This window comes from Sorex fumeus, unplaced genomic scaffold (assembly GCF_029834395.1).
Source record: "Sorex fumeus unplaced genomic scaffold, SorFum_2.1 ptg000155l, whole genome shotgun sequence".
In the NCBI taxonomy this organism is placed as follows: domain Eukaryota; kingdom Metazoa; phylum Chordata; class Mammalia; order Eulipotyphla; family Soricidae; genus Sorex; species Sorex fumeus.
Window position 1 is genome coordinate 1769209 of NW_026606212.1, and position 14892 is coordinate 1784100.

General features: G+C 46.6%; 1 pseudogene; it reads right to left on the minus strand.

Moving 5' to 3' along the window:
- The window catches only part of LOC130016483 (GPN-loop GTPase 3-like), a 36347-nt pseudogene that overhangs the window by 649 nt on the left and 20806 nt on the right, over nt 1–14892 (minus strand).

The window sequence follows — 14892 nt, forward strand, 5'->3', positions numbered from 1 at the left end:
TGTTGTTACTGTGTCTGGCATATCGAATACTCTCGGTAGCTTGCCGGGCTCTCCGAGAGGGGCGGAGGAATCGAACTCGGGTCGGCCATGTTGGCCGCTTGTAAGGCAAACGCCCTACCCGCTGTGCTATCGCTCCAGCCCTCGGCAAATCTAAATCGTCAGAAATTACCTTGGGTTCTTTGAATTCCAAGTCTTCTCCGTACTGAATGGCAAAATCAATATGCTGTAATACAATGTTCCTGCTTTCTTCTCTAACTGATCTTAAGGCAAAAATCGGACCATGCTGTAGTCATCAATCTACAAATTAGAGATTTCAGAAAGGTCATGCAACTGACGGTTGAGTGTGAGCATTGGTAGTCTAATTAAAACCATCTATGCCTGTGCAGGGAGGAGCAGATAGAACAACAGCAAATCAGCATTAATTTTTTTATGACCTCTGACCTATTGTAACACTAGTAACATTACAATATTACTTAACTAAAATTTTTTTTGTGGGGTCATACCCGGCGATGCACAGCGGTTACTTCTGGTTCATGCACTCAGGAATAACTCCTGTTGGTGCTCAGGGGACCTATGGAATGCTAGGAATCAAACCCGGGTCGGACGCATGCAACGCAAACGCTCCACCCTGACCAGAGACTGAGACTTCTTTTATAGTAATTTATCTGCATTCAACCATCACTGAAAATTTCAAAAGGGTACAAGCAATTCTGATGTGCCAAGTGGCCAAGAAAAAATGACATTGCAGAATTTCTCTGCTTTGGGACGGAAGAGATAGTACACTGAGTTGGGCGCTTGCCTCAGCCCCTGAGCACCACCGGGTGTGGCTCCCAAACCTTAAAAACTTCCCACAACAACCCCAAACACTTGCAATACTCATCAGCCCAGGGATTAGCACAGGGCTTGATTCTTGGCACCATATGGAATCCTGAGCATTGCTGGGTATAGCCAGGAAGCAACCAATACTGCTGGTACGGCCCTCTGGGCCCTAGCACTGACCACTACTAGTCTGGTGGGCCAATAATCAGAGTGGCCCCTAGGCCCCCCAGCACAGGTGGCCCACCCCCCCACCAAAAATTAGAAAAATACAAAGTCTTACCAGCCCACATATGGCGTTAGTCAATTTTTTGAATTTTTGGCCTCGTAAGTTACTTGTAGAATCATCTAATGAAGAATACACGTCTGGATCTAGAAACCTTTAAAAATGAGAGACCTTTAAAAATGAGAGCTTTCCCCTTAATCAGACTCTATTAATCTATAAGATCAGTTTCCCAGAAATCTATGATTTTATATGTATGAGTGAAATATTGCCTTTCTCCTCTCCTAATGCCTTATGAACAGTTTACTTTAAAGCAATGCCCTTTTTGTATAGATACAGGAAGACTATTACATTATGCTTTGTAACTTAGGATTTGATTGGCTTTGAATATTAGTCACTCCCAGGCATCTGCTTTCTCGACTTAAGCCTCAGTTGCCCTTAGTTTCTAACACCGCAAAAGCAGGATCCCGACGAGGGACTGAATGGACCCAGGGCAAGCAGTGAGCAACCCTGGCATCGAAATGGGCCAGGCCAAGGTGCCACGATTCTTAACTATAAGTTAAGAGTTTGATCATAGACAAATGCTGTCATGATCCAATGGTAACGACGAGACTAGGATCCTGCTGGTGTGGGAAAGACTATCTGGCCTGAGCACAGTAGTCTGAGATTGAGATGGCGCTCGGAGAGCAATTCTATAAGTTTAAGATATTTCTTACTGTATCCATACAAAATGATTTATATTATATATTCTTATATGCTTGTCGGACAAGGAGAGGAGAGACACACCCTTGGGATCCCGCCCTAGGGCGGGTCGTCCTGCTGAGAAAGGATCTGTGCTAGGAGTGGCTTTCCCTGAGGCTAAGATTTCTATCCCTATTGGTTGTGACTGCACCTATTTGTAATTGTTACCCCAACCCTTCATGCTTTGGGATTTAACTAGACTGCAGGAGTGGGGGGGTGGGGGGGTCAGAAGGGTTCAGAGGAAGAAGCAGAGGTCAGAAGGAAGGAGAAGGGGATCAGAAGGAAGAGAAAGAGGGATCAGACTCCAGAGAAGGAGGATGAAGGGGGATGGAGAAGGAGAATGAAGTAGCATGGGAGAGGAAGAAGGGGGAGCAGAGGCAGATAAGAGAGACTGGTGTAGATGGAGAGAGGGTTGGAATAAACTGTGACTAAGACTAACCACACTGGCCTCATTCCTTCCTTTGCCTGACCATCGCCATCGACCTTCCCGGGGTGGGGGAAGAAGGGTGAGACTTCTGAACGCGGGCGGCGGGAGAGATAGAGCCACCACTGCTGTGTGCCGTGCCCCCTTTGCGTGAGTTTATACACGATACGCATGGCATTCTTCAAAGAAATGGAGCAAACACTCCTGAAATTTATATGGAACAATTAAGACTTCTCGAATAGCTAAAGGAGTTCTTGGGAAAAAGAAAATGGGAGGAATAAACCTCCCGAACCTCAAACTCTAATACAAAGCAGTAATAATTAAAACAGCATGGTACTGGAACAAAGGCAGAGCTGCAGACCTATGGAACAGGGTTGAATATACTGACATCTCCCCTCAAACATATGATCATCTAATCTTTGCTAAAGGGGCAAGAAATTCGAAGTAGAGTAAGGAAAGCCTTTTCAACGAATGATGCTGCCAAACTGTATGACTACATGCAACAAACTGGGCTTAGATCTTAGCCTAACATCATGTACAAAAGGAAGATCAAAATGGATTAGAGACCTCAGCATCAGACCGGAATCCATAAGGTACATTGAAGACAAAGTTGGCAAAATCCTCCGTGACATTGAAGCTAATGGTATCTTCAAAGAAGTCACGCCACTGGCCAAGCAAGTGAAAACAGAGAGAGACAAATGGAACTATTTTAAATTAAGAAGCTTCAGTTCCTCAAAAGAAACAGTGACCAAATACAAAGACAATCTACAGAATGGGAAAGGATGTTCTCCAAATACACATCCGACAAGGGGTTGATATCAAGGATATACAAAGAACTGGTTGAACTCCACAAGAAGAAATCATCCAGCCCCTTCAAAAAGTGGGGCAACGAAATGAACAGAGACTTTCTCAAAGAAGAAATCCGAATGGCTAAAAGGCACATGAGAAAATGCTCTACATCATTGATCATCAGGAAGATGCAGATCAAAACAACAATGAGATATCATGTCACACCACAGAGATTGGCCCACATTCAAAAGAACAAAAGCAACCTGTGTTGGCACGGATGAGTATCTTGCCTCGGTATATTTTATGATTTTTACTCTTTGTTTTTACTTTATCTGTTATATTTTCATTTAAATAAATTGTGATTGCTACTCTTCACAAGCATCCAGTTGCATTTTTTTTATTTTTCTTTTTTTTGTTTTTGGGTCACACCCAGAGAGCACAGGTGTTACTCCTGCCTCTTCACTCAGGAATTACTCCTGGCGGCGCTTGGTGGACCATATGGGATGTTGGGAATCGAACCCAGGTCTGCTGCGTGCAAGGCAAACACCCTACCTACTGTGCTATCACTCCAGCCCCGCATCCAGTTGCATCGTAACAAACTTCTCATTTGTTCTAGCATTCTTGAAAATATTCATCTAACATAGAAGATGATTCTTCTTCATGTTCCTGATATAAATAAAACAGAGAATAGAAAATACATTGATTTCTCCGCAGACCCAGTATGTATTGACCTACTGTTCAGGCAATGCTCTATAATACCCAGAGGTAGTGCTGATAGATATTCATGAACAAAATTGGGGCGAACGAGACAGCGCAGGGGGTGGGGCACCACCCTGAACAGGGGGCACAAAGCACCATCAGGTTCTGGAGCATAAAAGCCAGCAAATGCGCAACCAGGGTTTTGGTTACTCTTTGTTTTTTTTGGTTTTCAGTTCTTGAGCCACACCCAGAGATCAGCCAGAACGGGCCAGGTTCTTGCTGCCCCTGAGACTTTAACTCAAGGAGCTGCTTAGATCAAACAGGAGGGCAGAGGTGTTCAGGGCAATCCTGGCTCTGTGCTCAGGGACCAGACATGAAATGGGGAACTGACCCAGCGACAGCCCAGGGGAGGCAGAGAATGGTCTTTCCCTCTGCGCCGTTCTCTGGCCCTGGCAGATCTAAAAGGTAAAAGGTAAAGGCCCTCCCCTTGATCGTCGATTTGCTCGAGCGGGCCCAGTAACGTCTCCATTGGAGACTTTGTTGTTACTGTGTCTGGCATATCGAATACTCTCGGTAGCTTGCCGGGCTCTCCGAGAGGGGCGGAGGAATCGAACTCGGGTCGGCCATGTTGGCCGCGTGTAAGGCGAACGCCCTATCCGCTGTGCTATCGCTCCAGCCCTCGGTAAATCTAAATCGTCAGAAATTACCATGGGTTCTTTGAATTCCAAGTCTTCTCCGTACTGAATGGCAAAATCAGTATGCTGTAATACAATGTTCCTGCTTTCTTCTCTGACTGATCGTAAGGCAAAAGTCGGACCATGCTGTAGTCATCATTGTACAAATTAGAGATTTCCGAAAGGTCATTCAACTGACGCTTGAGTGTGAACATTGGTAGTCTAATTAATTCCATCTATGCCTGTGCAGGGAGGAGCAGACAGAACAACAGCAAATCAGCATTAATTTTTTTATGACCTCTGACCTACTGGAACACTAGTAACATTACAACATTCCTTAACTAAAGACTTATTTTTTTCATTTTTGGGTTATACCTGGTGATGCACAGGGGTTACTCCTGGTTCATGTACTCAGGAATAACTCCTGGTGGTTCTCAGGGGACTTATGGGATGCTAGGAATCAAACCCGGCTCGGACCCATGCAACGCAAACACCCTACCTGCTGTGCTATAGCTCCTGCCCCGACCAGAAACTGAGACTTCTTTTAAAGTAATTTATCTGCATTCAACCACCACTGAAAATTTCAAAAGGGTACAGGCAATTCTGATGTGCCAAGTGGCCAGGAAAAAAAGACATTGCAGAATTTCTCTGCTGTGGGATGGGAGACCTAGTACACTGAGTTGGGCACTTGCCTTGCACGTAGGCAAGGGATGCACCCGGGTTCGATCCCCCGCATCCCGTATGCTCCCGGAGCCCACCAGGAATGATTTTTGGAGGCAGAGCCAAGATTAATCTCTGACCAATGCTCAGTGTGGCCTCCTGCCCTCTCTGCTACAACCAATGACAACGTTTTTCAGAGGTGAGGGGAGGCCACATCCAGACAACGCTGGTGGCGACCATATGGTGCCAGAGATGAACCCTCAGCCCCTTGTGTGCAAAGCCTGTGGTGCTGCTCACTGAGCTCTCTCCCTACTTCTATACTAACTTCGAAGCAGACAGCACACTGCTCCCAACATGCTGCTCCCCTATAAAAATAAATGCGCCTGTCTGTGCCGTCCATATGTTGGCCACTGCCTGGGGGTGTGTAATCATGTGACAAGACCATTAAGAAAAATATGGGTCTAGGGAGGTGCGGGGGGAGGTGATGAAGAGCTACGACAGGGGTTACAACTGGCCTGCACCCCGCACACCTCAGTTTGAAAACCCAGCACCACATATGGTCCACCAGGCACAGGGGAGAAACAGCCCCTGAGCACCACCAGGTGTGGCCCTCATACCTTAAAAACAACCCACAACAACCCCAAACACTTGCAAAACTCATCAGCCCATGGATTAGCACAGGGCTTGATTCTTGGCACCAGATGGCATCCTGAGCATTGCTGGGTACAGCCAGGAAGCAACCAAAACTGCTGGTACGGCCCTCTGGGCCCTAGCAATGACCACTACTAGCCTGGTGGGCCAATAATCAGGGCGGCCCCTAGGCCCCCCAGCACAGGAGGCCCGCACCCCCAACCACCAAAAATTGTAAAAATACAAAGTCTTACCAGCCCACATATGGCGTTAGTCAATTTATTGAATATTTTGCTTCTGAAGTTACTTGTAGAATGATCTAATAAAGAATACATGTCTGGATCTAGAAACCTTTAAACATGAGAGACTGGTGAATGAAAGAATCCTAAACACTAAATTTGTAGACTGACAATCAAAGTGAAACAAAAAAGTTTCAGCACTGCAAATTTGACATTAATTATTGTGAACTTACTTCTCCATTTCCTTTTTAGCTCTTTTACTCAGCTGGTCCATTTTTGTCATGATGTTAACTTGCGGGATTTCCAGAGATACCATAGCATTCAAGGCCGCCAAGATGCCAGAAATAAACTGAAAGAGGATGCAGAAAAGGGACGATGAATCAGTTGTCACCAACAGTGTCCAAACAAAAGGTTTCTGATCCCCACTGGAACAAAACCCATGTAAATAGGAGAAACGCCAAGATTGGGGCCCGAGCAAGAGTCCAGGCTTTAAGGCGCTTGCCTTACGCCTGGTCAGCCCAGGTTCTAGCCCAGCACTCCACAGGGTTCCCAGAGCACTACCTAAGTGATTCCTCAGCCCAGCGCCAGTAGTGAGCCCTGAGCACTGCCAGGCTGGGCCTAACAGAAGACTGCTGGGCCAATAGCTGACCTTAGGATTCTAAAGGTGAGATGGGAAGGAGAAACTCGAGCTGTAGTGACCACACTTGTCCACTCAACAATATTTTAAAGTGTTCAGGAGGTAGCTGGGGTTGAGTTCAGTACTGAGGAAACATGTAGTGACAGAGATTAAAAGCAGGTGGGCCATATCAAGGCGAGCTCCTTAAGCCCTTTACTATTTTTTTTGAGAAGGGAAGGGTGGTAATACCTGGCAATGCACAGGGGTTACTCCTGGCTCTGCACTCAGGAATTACTCCTGGTGGTGCTTAGGTGATGCTAGGAAACGAACCCGGATTGGCTGGATGCAAGGCCCTACTGGCTGTATTATCACTCCAGCCCCCATTTTTAAAATTTAATTATTTATTTATTTTTGGGAAGCCCTATACTATTTCTGACCCTTTAACGTTATCTTCTCTCATGCTCCCTCTCCACCTCACCTGATGGGTGTTTCCTTTTGGGTTTCTGGGTCACACAATCCCCTGATATAACGAATGGGTCACTTCGGCTTCTGCACTAAGGAGTTACTCCTGACCAGCTTTGGGAACCATATGGGTGCTGGAGATGGAACCGAACGGCCTCCCTTTCAGTTTTGGGGAATACCCAGAAGGGCTCCTCCGTTTGTGGTCAAGGATCACTCCTGGAGGGGCTCGGGGGCCCGGTGGCAGTATGGCAGGAATGACACCCAGGCTGGCCACATGCAAGGCAAGAGCTCTACCCACCGTACTATCTCTCTAGCATCCAGCTTTTTTTTTTTTTTTTGTAGTTTTGGATCCACACACAGTGGTGCTTGTGACTTACTTCTGACACTGCCCTAGGACAACAAATGAAGGTGACAGCTGATAGTTGGGGACCACTAGAACTACCCTGAACAGTGCGCAAGGGGCAAATTCAGGGCCTCGAAACACACCAGCTCTGTGCTCTGCCACTGGAGCCATCTTCTTGGCATATTAATTTATTTTCTTTTGTTTTTTCTTTTGTGCTCCCGTTATTCATCGATTTGCTCGAGCGGGCCCAGTAACGTCTCCATTGTGAGACTTCTTGTTACTGTGTTTGGCATATTGAATACTCTCCGTAGCTTGCCAGACTCTCCAAGAGGGGCGGAGGAATGGAACCTGGCTCGGGCAGGCTGGCTGTGCGCAAGGCAAGTGCCCTGCCACTGTGCTATCGCTCCAGCCTATGGCCATACCACCCTGAACGTGCCCGATCTCATCTTGTCTGGCATATTAATTTAACAAACATAAGTTTAAAGTCACTCCTGGGTATAGTTCAGGAACTGTTAACAATTAAACTATTATGACTAAAGGTATTTGTACTCTGCTTGTGCCGGAGACTGAAAAATCAAGGACAGGTATAGTTTCAAACCTTGAAGGACTCCACCATGAATTGAGAATCAACAAGAAACACTCCACAGACTCGGAACTCCCACTGTTCCAGCTGCTGAACCAGCTGTTTCATCACGGGCAGGTGTGTGTGCAACTCAATCTGACCTACAAGAACACAAGCCTATTATAAGCATGAAATACATTCAACCATCTATTATGGGATAAAAACTTTTCCCAGAAACTCTTTTAGGGGGCTTGAGATATAGCATAGAGGGTGGGAACTTGCCTTGCACACAGCCAACCTGGGTTCGATCCCATAGGGTCACTTGAGCACAGCCAGGAATAATTCCTGAGCACAGGAGCTAGGAGTAACCCCTGAGCATCATTAGATACGGCACCCGCGGTCCCCCCCCCCCCAAATTTTTTTAAAGGAAGTCAATCCCTACAAGTAATATATCCAATTTTGCTTGTTTTAAGCCGCAGGTGGGGATGCTTGAGGGTCTCTCCGAAACTGCTGGGAGGGCTCGAGGCTACTCAGAGTCCTACATGCAAGGCCCAGTACATGTAAAGCATGTCCCCAGCCCACTATCTCTCTAGCCCTATACTATATTCAATTTTAGTTTGTTTTTTGTTTGGGGGACTACCTGATAGTGCTCAGGGCTTATTCCTGATTCTGTGCTCAGGGATGACTCTTGGCAGGCTCCAGGAACCATATAGGGTAACAGGGATCACCTTAGTCGTGTGCAAGGCAAGTGCCCTACCCATAGTCGTATCTCTCTGGCTACTCCAATATTTTCTTTTTCATTTGGGGTCACACCTGGTGATGCGCAGGGGTTACCCCTGGCTCTGCACTCACGAATTACTCCTGGCAATGCTCGGGGGACCATATGGGTGCTGGGGTTCCGGGTCAGCACGGTCAATGCAAGGCAAACATGCCCAACCCATTGTACTATCACACCAGCTCCCCTGGCCCACCCAGGAATTTTTTAAGCAACTCTGGGTGCACATGTACGTAAAAGGGGCATACAAAGAAAATATACTGTCATCATCATCATCACGTCCTCCTGTTGTTCATCGATTTGCTCGAGCAGGCCCAGTAACATCTCCATTGTGACAATTGTTACTGTATTTGGCATATTGAATATGTCACGAGGAGCTTGCCAGGCTCTGCTGTGCAGGCGAGATACTCTTCGGTAGCCTGCCGGGCTCTCCAAGAGGGGCGCAAGAATTGAACTCGAGTCGGCCATGTTGGCCGGTTGCACTAAAATTATTAAAAATGATTTTAAAACGGGCTGGAGTGATAGCACAGATGTAGGGCATTTGCCATGCACGCAGTCAACCCGGCCAAACCGGGTTCAACTCCTCTGCCCCTCTTGGAGAGCACAAAAGCTACCAAGAGTACCTTACACACATGGCAAATCATGTCAAGCTACCTGCGACATATTCGATATGAAAAACACAGTAACAAGTCTCAGGATGGAGAAGTTACTGCCCTGCTCAAGCAAATCAATGAACAACGGGAGGACAGTCACAGGGATATAATTTATTTATTTATTTATTATTATTATTACTTTGTTACCGTAAACTTTGCTTTTTGGGTCATACCCAGAGATGCTCAGGGGTTACTCCTGGCTCTGCACTCAGGAACCACTCCTAGCGGTGCTCAGGGGACCATAAGCGATGCTGGGATTTGAATTGGGTTGGCCGCATGCAAGGCAAATGCCCTACCCGTTGTGCTATCACATCGCTCGAGCCCCGACAATGACAGATTTTAAAACAAATTTTTATTCTCTTATTTTGAGGGGCGGAGGTTTGGGCCACACCCACTGGTATTCTGGGAGGATTCCTGAGTCTGTACTAAAAGACAACTCCTGGCAGTGCTTGGGGGATCCTATATGGTACCAGGGATCCAAACCTGGAATAGCAAAAAGTAAGGCAAGGGCTTTAGCTGCTGTACTATGGCCCTAAAAAAAAAAAAAAAAAAAAAACCTTGGTTTTGGCCCATACCCACTAGTACTCATGGAACCATATATGGTGCCAAGGACTGAACCTGTGTCTGCCGCAGCATCCTACCCATCCTTCTGTTTCTCTAGCTCTAAAGCAAACCTTTCAAGAGCTGCATGACCAGAGCTGAAGTGATAGCACAGCAGGTAGGGCCTCTGCCTTACACGCAGCCGACCCGGGTTCGATTCCCAGCATCCCATATGGTCCCCTGAGCACTGCCAGGAGTGATTCCTGAGTGCAAAGCAAGGAGTAACTCCCGAGCATCGTCAGGTGAGACCCGTAAATCAAAATAACAATAATAATAATAATAATAATAATAATAAAGCTGCATGACCTGGCGCCCAAGAAACAACAGGCTGAGCATATGCTCTGCATGCAGAAAGCCTGGGCTCAGTTCCCAGCATGCTTTGGTCCCCCAAGCAGGGCTGGGAGCAACCTCCTGATAATGGAGTTAGGAACAGCCTCAGCCCCGAACACGTCTGGATGTGGCCCCCAAAGAGAAGAAAACGAACAGATGCTCCACGGCCCCTCATGGTATGACAGTCCACTGTCCAAGAATCTGGTATAAAAGTAAATGAGATGCTAATTTCACTTTATCCCACCAAGGACAGAACTGCACAACCCAGGGAAGGTGACAATCTAATTACTGAGCTACCTGGACAGTCAAAAAGGATGCACTCATCCTCGACATGGCCAAGGCAGTTCTCCAGCCACTCAAAGTTATTGGCAAAATACTCCATGCAAAACACCAGTCCTCCATTGGGACCGAAGCACAGGGAGCCTTTCTCCATCACATCATCCACATCGATCAGTTCCCGGATGTCTGCAAAGAATAAACAGGAAATAAGTGCCCATTCCAAAATATTTATATTCACTAGTAATTATTACAACTGTGACAGTATCCAAAAAAACTGAACAGGGGCTAGAAAGAAAAAACAAGAAACAAAAACAAAAAGACACCAAACAGGGGCCTGAGGAATAGAACAGCGGGTACTGCCCTTGTCTTGCCTGTGGACAACCCAGGTTCAATCCTTGGCACCTTAAATAGTTGCTCAGCCTGACCAGGAGTGATTCCTGAGCACAGGTCCAGAAGTACTGAACATAGCTGAGTGTGGCCCAAACCCCACCCCACCCATCAATAAAAGAAAAAAAATAAAACAAATAAATTGCAGTAGTCAAGGGATCAGTCTGAACGAAGTTTTCAGCTTCTGTGCCTCCCCAGAAGCAGGGGGCAGCACTCACTCCCTTAGGGTCCCCAAGGAGAGGGAAGGCTGCGCCCTGGACTCACCAGCCATCACATCATAGTTGAAATGCTCTGCCGCGGGGTCTAAGTTCACCACCTGGACAGAACGGCCGAGGGCTTCACAGAGCTGGACCATGGTGGCACAGTAGGTGCTCTGTGGACCGGGAGGCAGGAGGGGACAGAGCTTCAGGCAGACCCAACACCACCAGACAAACCCCCACAGCCCCTGGTCAGTGTCTGCTGAGGCCCAAACTAAGCCTTAATCCCCGGGACTGGGCAGAACACCATGCAGTGCAGATCCAGCCCTACCTTGTCCACACTGACCTCGGGCCAGCGGCCTCTTCCCGGCCAGTGTCCTTATCCCTGGGAGATGGTCTCCTCACTGCTATCAGGTGTGCTAAGTATGACTGAAAGGGAAGATTTCTCCCCCGCCCTTGATTTTGGGGCCACAGCCAGCGGTATTTAGAGGGGTCTACATCGTTTGGAGATCAAAGCCAGATTGGGTGTGTGCAAGGCCCTGCATGCTCAACCTTTCTGGATTCAATTTCTCTTTGCAAATGAGAATAGGGTCTGGAGCGTAGCACAGCGGCCAGGGAGTTTGCCTTGCACTCAGCTGACCCGGGTTCGATTCCAAGCATCCCATATGGTCCCCAAGCACCGCCAGGAGTGATTCCTTAGTGCAAAGCCAGGAGTATCCCCTGTGTAGTGCCAGGTATGATCCAAAAACAAAGGCTGTGGAACTAAAGGGGCCCTGGTGTGGGGACACGGAGAGTCCAGAGAGCAGGACACTCCCCTCGCACAAGGCTGTCTCTCTTTCAATCCCTGGACCATCCTGGAAGCCTGCCAGGAGTAATCCCTGAGCACAGAGCCAGGAGTCAGCCCTGAGCACCACTGGATGTGATCCCAAAAGCAAAAAAATGCGGGAGCTCATACTCCAAAAATACTGTACCCCATTTGACAGGATTCAAAGTAGCAGGCAACCAATCTTAGAGGGAAATATATATATATATTTTTACATACACACACATATATACTTTATATATGTATATATATATACATATATGTATATTTATATATACACAAGGTTCAACCTTTTACAACATGTTAGGGATCACTTATAGAAGGGCTCAATGGCCCCTGGGTAGAACACACACTCTTTCCTCTAAGGATACTTTTTTTATAGGATTTTCAGAGATTTTTTGTTGTTGTTGTTTGTTTTTGGGTAACACCTGCCGATGCACAGGAATTTCCCCTGGCTCTGCACTCAGGAATTATCCCTGGCTAATGGTGCTCAGGGGACCATATAGGATGCTTGGAATCGAACCCAGTTTCACCGCGTGCAAGGCAAACGTCCTACCCACTGTGCTATCACTTCAGCGCCCTGGCAGTTTTTCATATCAAGCAATACAAGAGAATAGATTCTTTGAGTTCTGCTTTGGGACAGGGATTAAGGTTCGGGATGGAACTATCCAAAATATGGTGATGAGAAGGTGTACTGGTGGTGTGATTGGAGTCTGAATATTGAATGTAATCAAATATTGTAAAACACTTTATAAAATAAAAAAATTTGGGGGTTAGAGCGATATGACAGCTGGCAGGGCATTTGCCTTGCAAGTGGCCGGCAAGGTTCGATTCACAGCATCCCCATTGGTCCTCTAAACACCACCAGTAGTAATTCCTGAGTGCAGAGCCAGGAGGAACCCCTAGGCATCACTGGGTGTGACCCAAAAAGCAAAAAGAAATAATAATAATACTAATAATAATTTTAACAAATGAGGGTGGTAACAAATAAGTTATTTCGCAATAAACACTCTCTGCTCTTCCCCCAGAGCCCTGGCCGCCCAGCCCCCACAAACTCCCATTTTCTTATTTTTTTCTTAAATTTAATTTCATTTTTAAAATATTTAATTTTTTTAATTTTTCCATTTAAATTTTTTTTTAATTTTTTACTATCTTTTTTTTTTATTAGTGAAACACCATGAGGTACAGTTGTAGATTTACAATTTTTTGTGCTTGGGTTTCGATTATACAATGATCAGATACCCATCCCTTCACCAGTGCCCATTTTCCACCACCATGGATAATAACCCCCCCACCCTCATGCCCCCATCCCCCCCGCCTCTGTGGCAGGGCAATCCCCTGTGTTCTCTCTCTCCTTTTGGCTGTTGTGGTCTGCAAAAGAGGCATTGAGTGGCAAACATGTTCAGTCCATAGTCTACTTTCGACATGCATCTCCCCTCCTGGGAGGATCCTCCAAACACCCTTTATTTGGTGCTCCCTTCTCTATCTGAACTGCCCTTTCCTCTAGAATACCTGGCTGGCCTCTATCCTCCTGGTGCTGATCTCAGCTATTCTTGGGTATTAATCTCATATTTTGTTACTTTATATCCCCCAGATAAATGCAATCTTTCTATGTCTATCCCTCTCTTTCTGACTCATTTCGCTTAGCATGATACTTTCCATATTGTACCACTTGTATGTAAATTTCATGACTTCATCTTTTCTAACAGCTACATAGTACTCCATTGTGTAGATGTACCAAAGTTTCTTTAACCAGTCATCTGTTCTTGGGCATTCAGGTTTCTTCCAGTTTCTGGCTATTGTAAAGAGTGCTGCAATGAACAAACAAGTGCAGATGTCACTTCGACTGTACATTTTTGCCTCTCTGGGATATATTCCCAGGAGTGGTATTGCTGGGTCAAAGTGATCAAAGTAGAGAGAGAGAGTAATGTGATCAAAGTAGAGAGAGAGTAATGTGTAAATCATCTGCCCCACAGGTATAGGGAGGGTGTGGGAATGGGGTATATTGGGGATTTTGGTAGTGGAGAGTGGGCACTAGTGAAGGTACCGGTGTTTCATTGCATGACTGAGACTTAGACCCGAAAGCTTTGTAACTGCTCTCACGGTGATTCAATAAAGACAATGACAAAAAAATGAAAAAAAAAGTGTAAGGAGGAGTTCATGCCCAATTCAATCAGCTAATCAGTGGCCGAATAAATAGCAGTCCACTCACGTTTTTTAAAAAAAGGAAAATAACATTTTAGCAGCACATTCTTTCAAGTGGCTGCTCCCTGCTCTCCCCAGGGCCTTGAGTTCACCACATGGACAGGACTTGTGGGAACAGGGAGAGCAGCAGCAGCCCAGAGGGGGCTGCACAGAGAGCAAGCCCTGCTGCAGGGCCACAGCTGACCTGTCCTCGCTGTGATGCGCCCGATGACATCACCGACCTCTCTTTGTGATGCAACCAGACATTCTGCAGCCGCCCCAACTGCCCCATACTCATTACTTGGTTCACTGCGGAAACACATAGACAGCAAACATGTTTTGCTGCTTACCAAGAAATCGTGGTTGTAAAACCCCCAAGTGTAGGACACTGAAAAGATTCAGAAACTGGGTGAGGACTCACTGGAGAACTCCCCGGAATTCTTCACGAAGACAGCCGCTAGTTCAGGTCAGCAGGAACTAGCCCGGGCACCCCAAGCACTGCTGACCGTGATCAGTCTTCATCACCTCCCTGAGTGTGATGGCGCAGAAGCTGTGTATGTGGAAGAGTGTGCACACCCGTGTGTGAACGTGTTTATCGGAGAGAGTAAATTTGAGTGTGTACTGGAGATGGTGTGTGTGTGTGAGTATGTGTATTTGTGTATGTACGTGTGTCTGTGTGTGTGTTGTGAGATCATCTTGAGGGCAGCCTCTCCTACCAGGTGAGTCATCAAATCTAGCCCCCAAAGCCAGGTCACTGCTCACTGAGTTGGCACTAGGAGGTGCTCT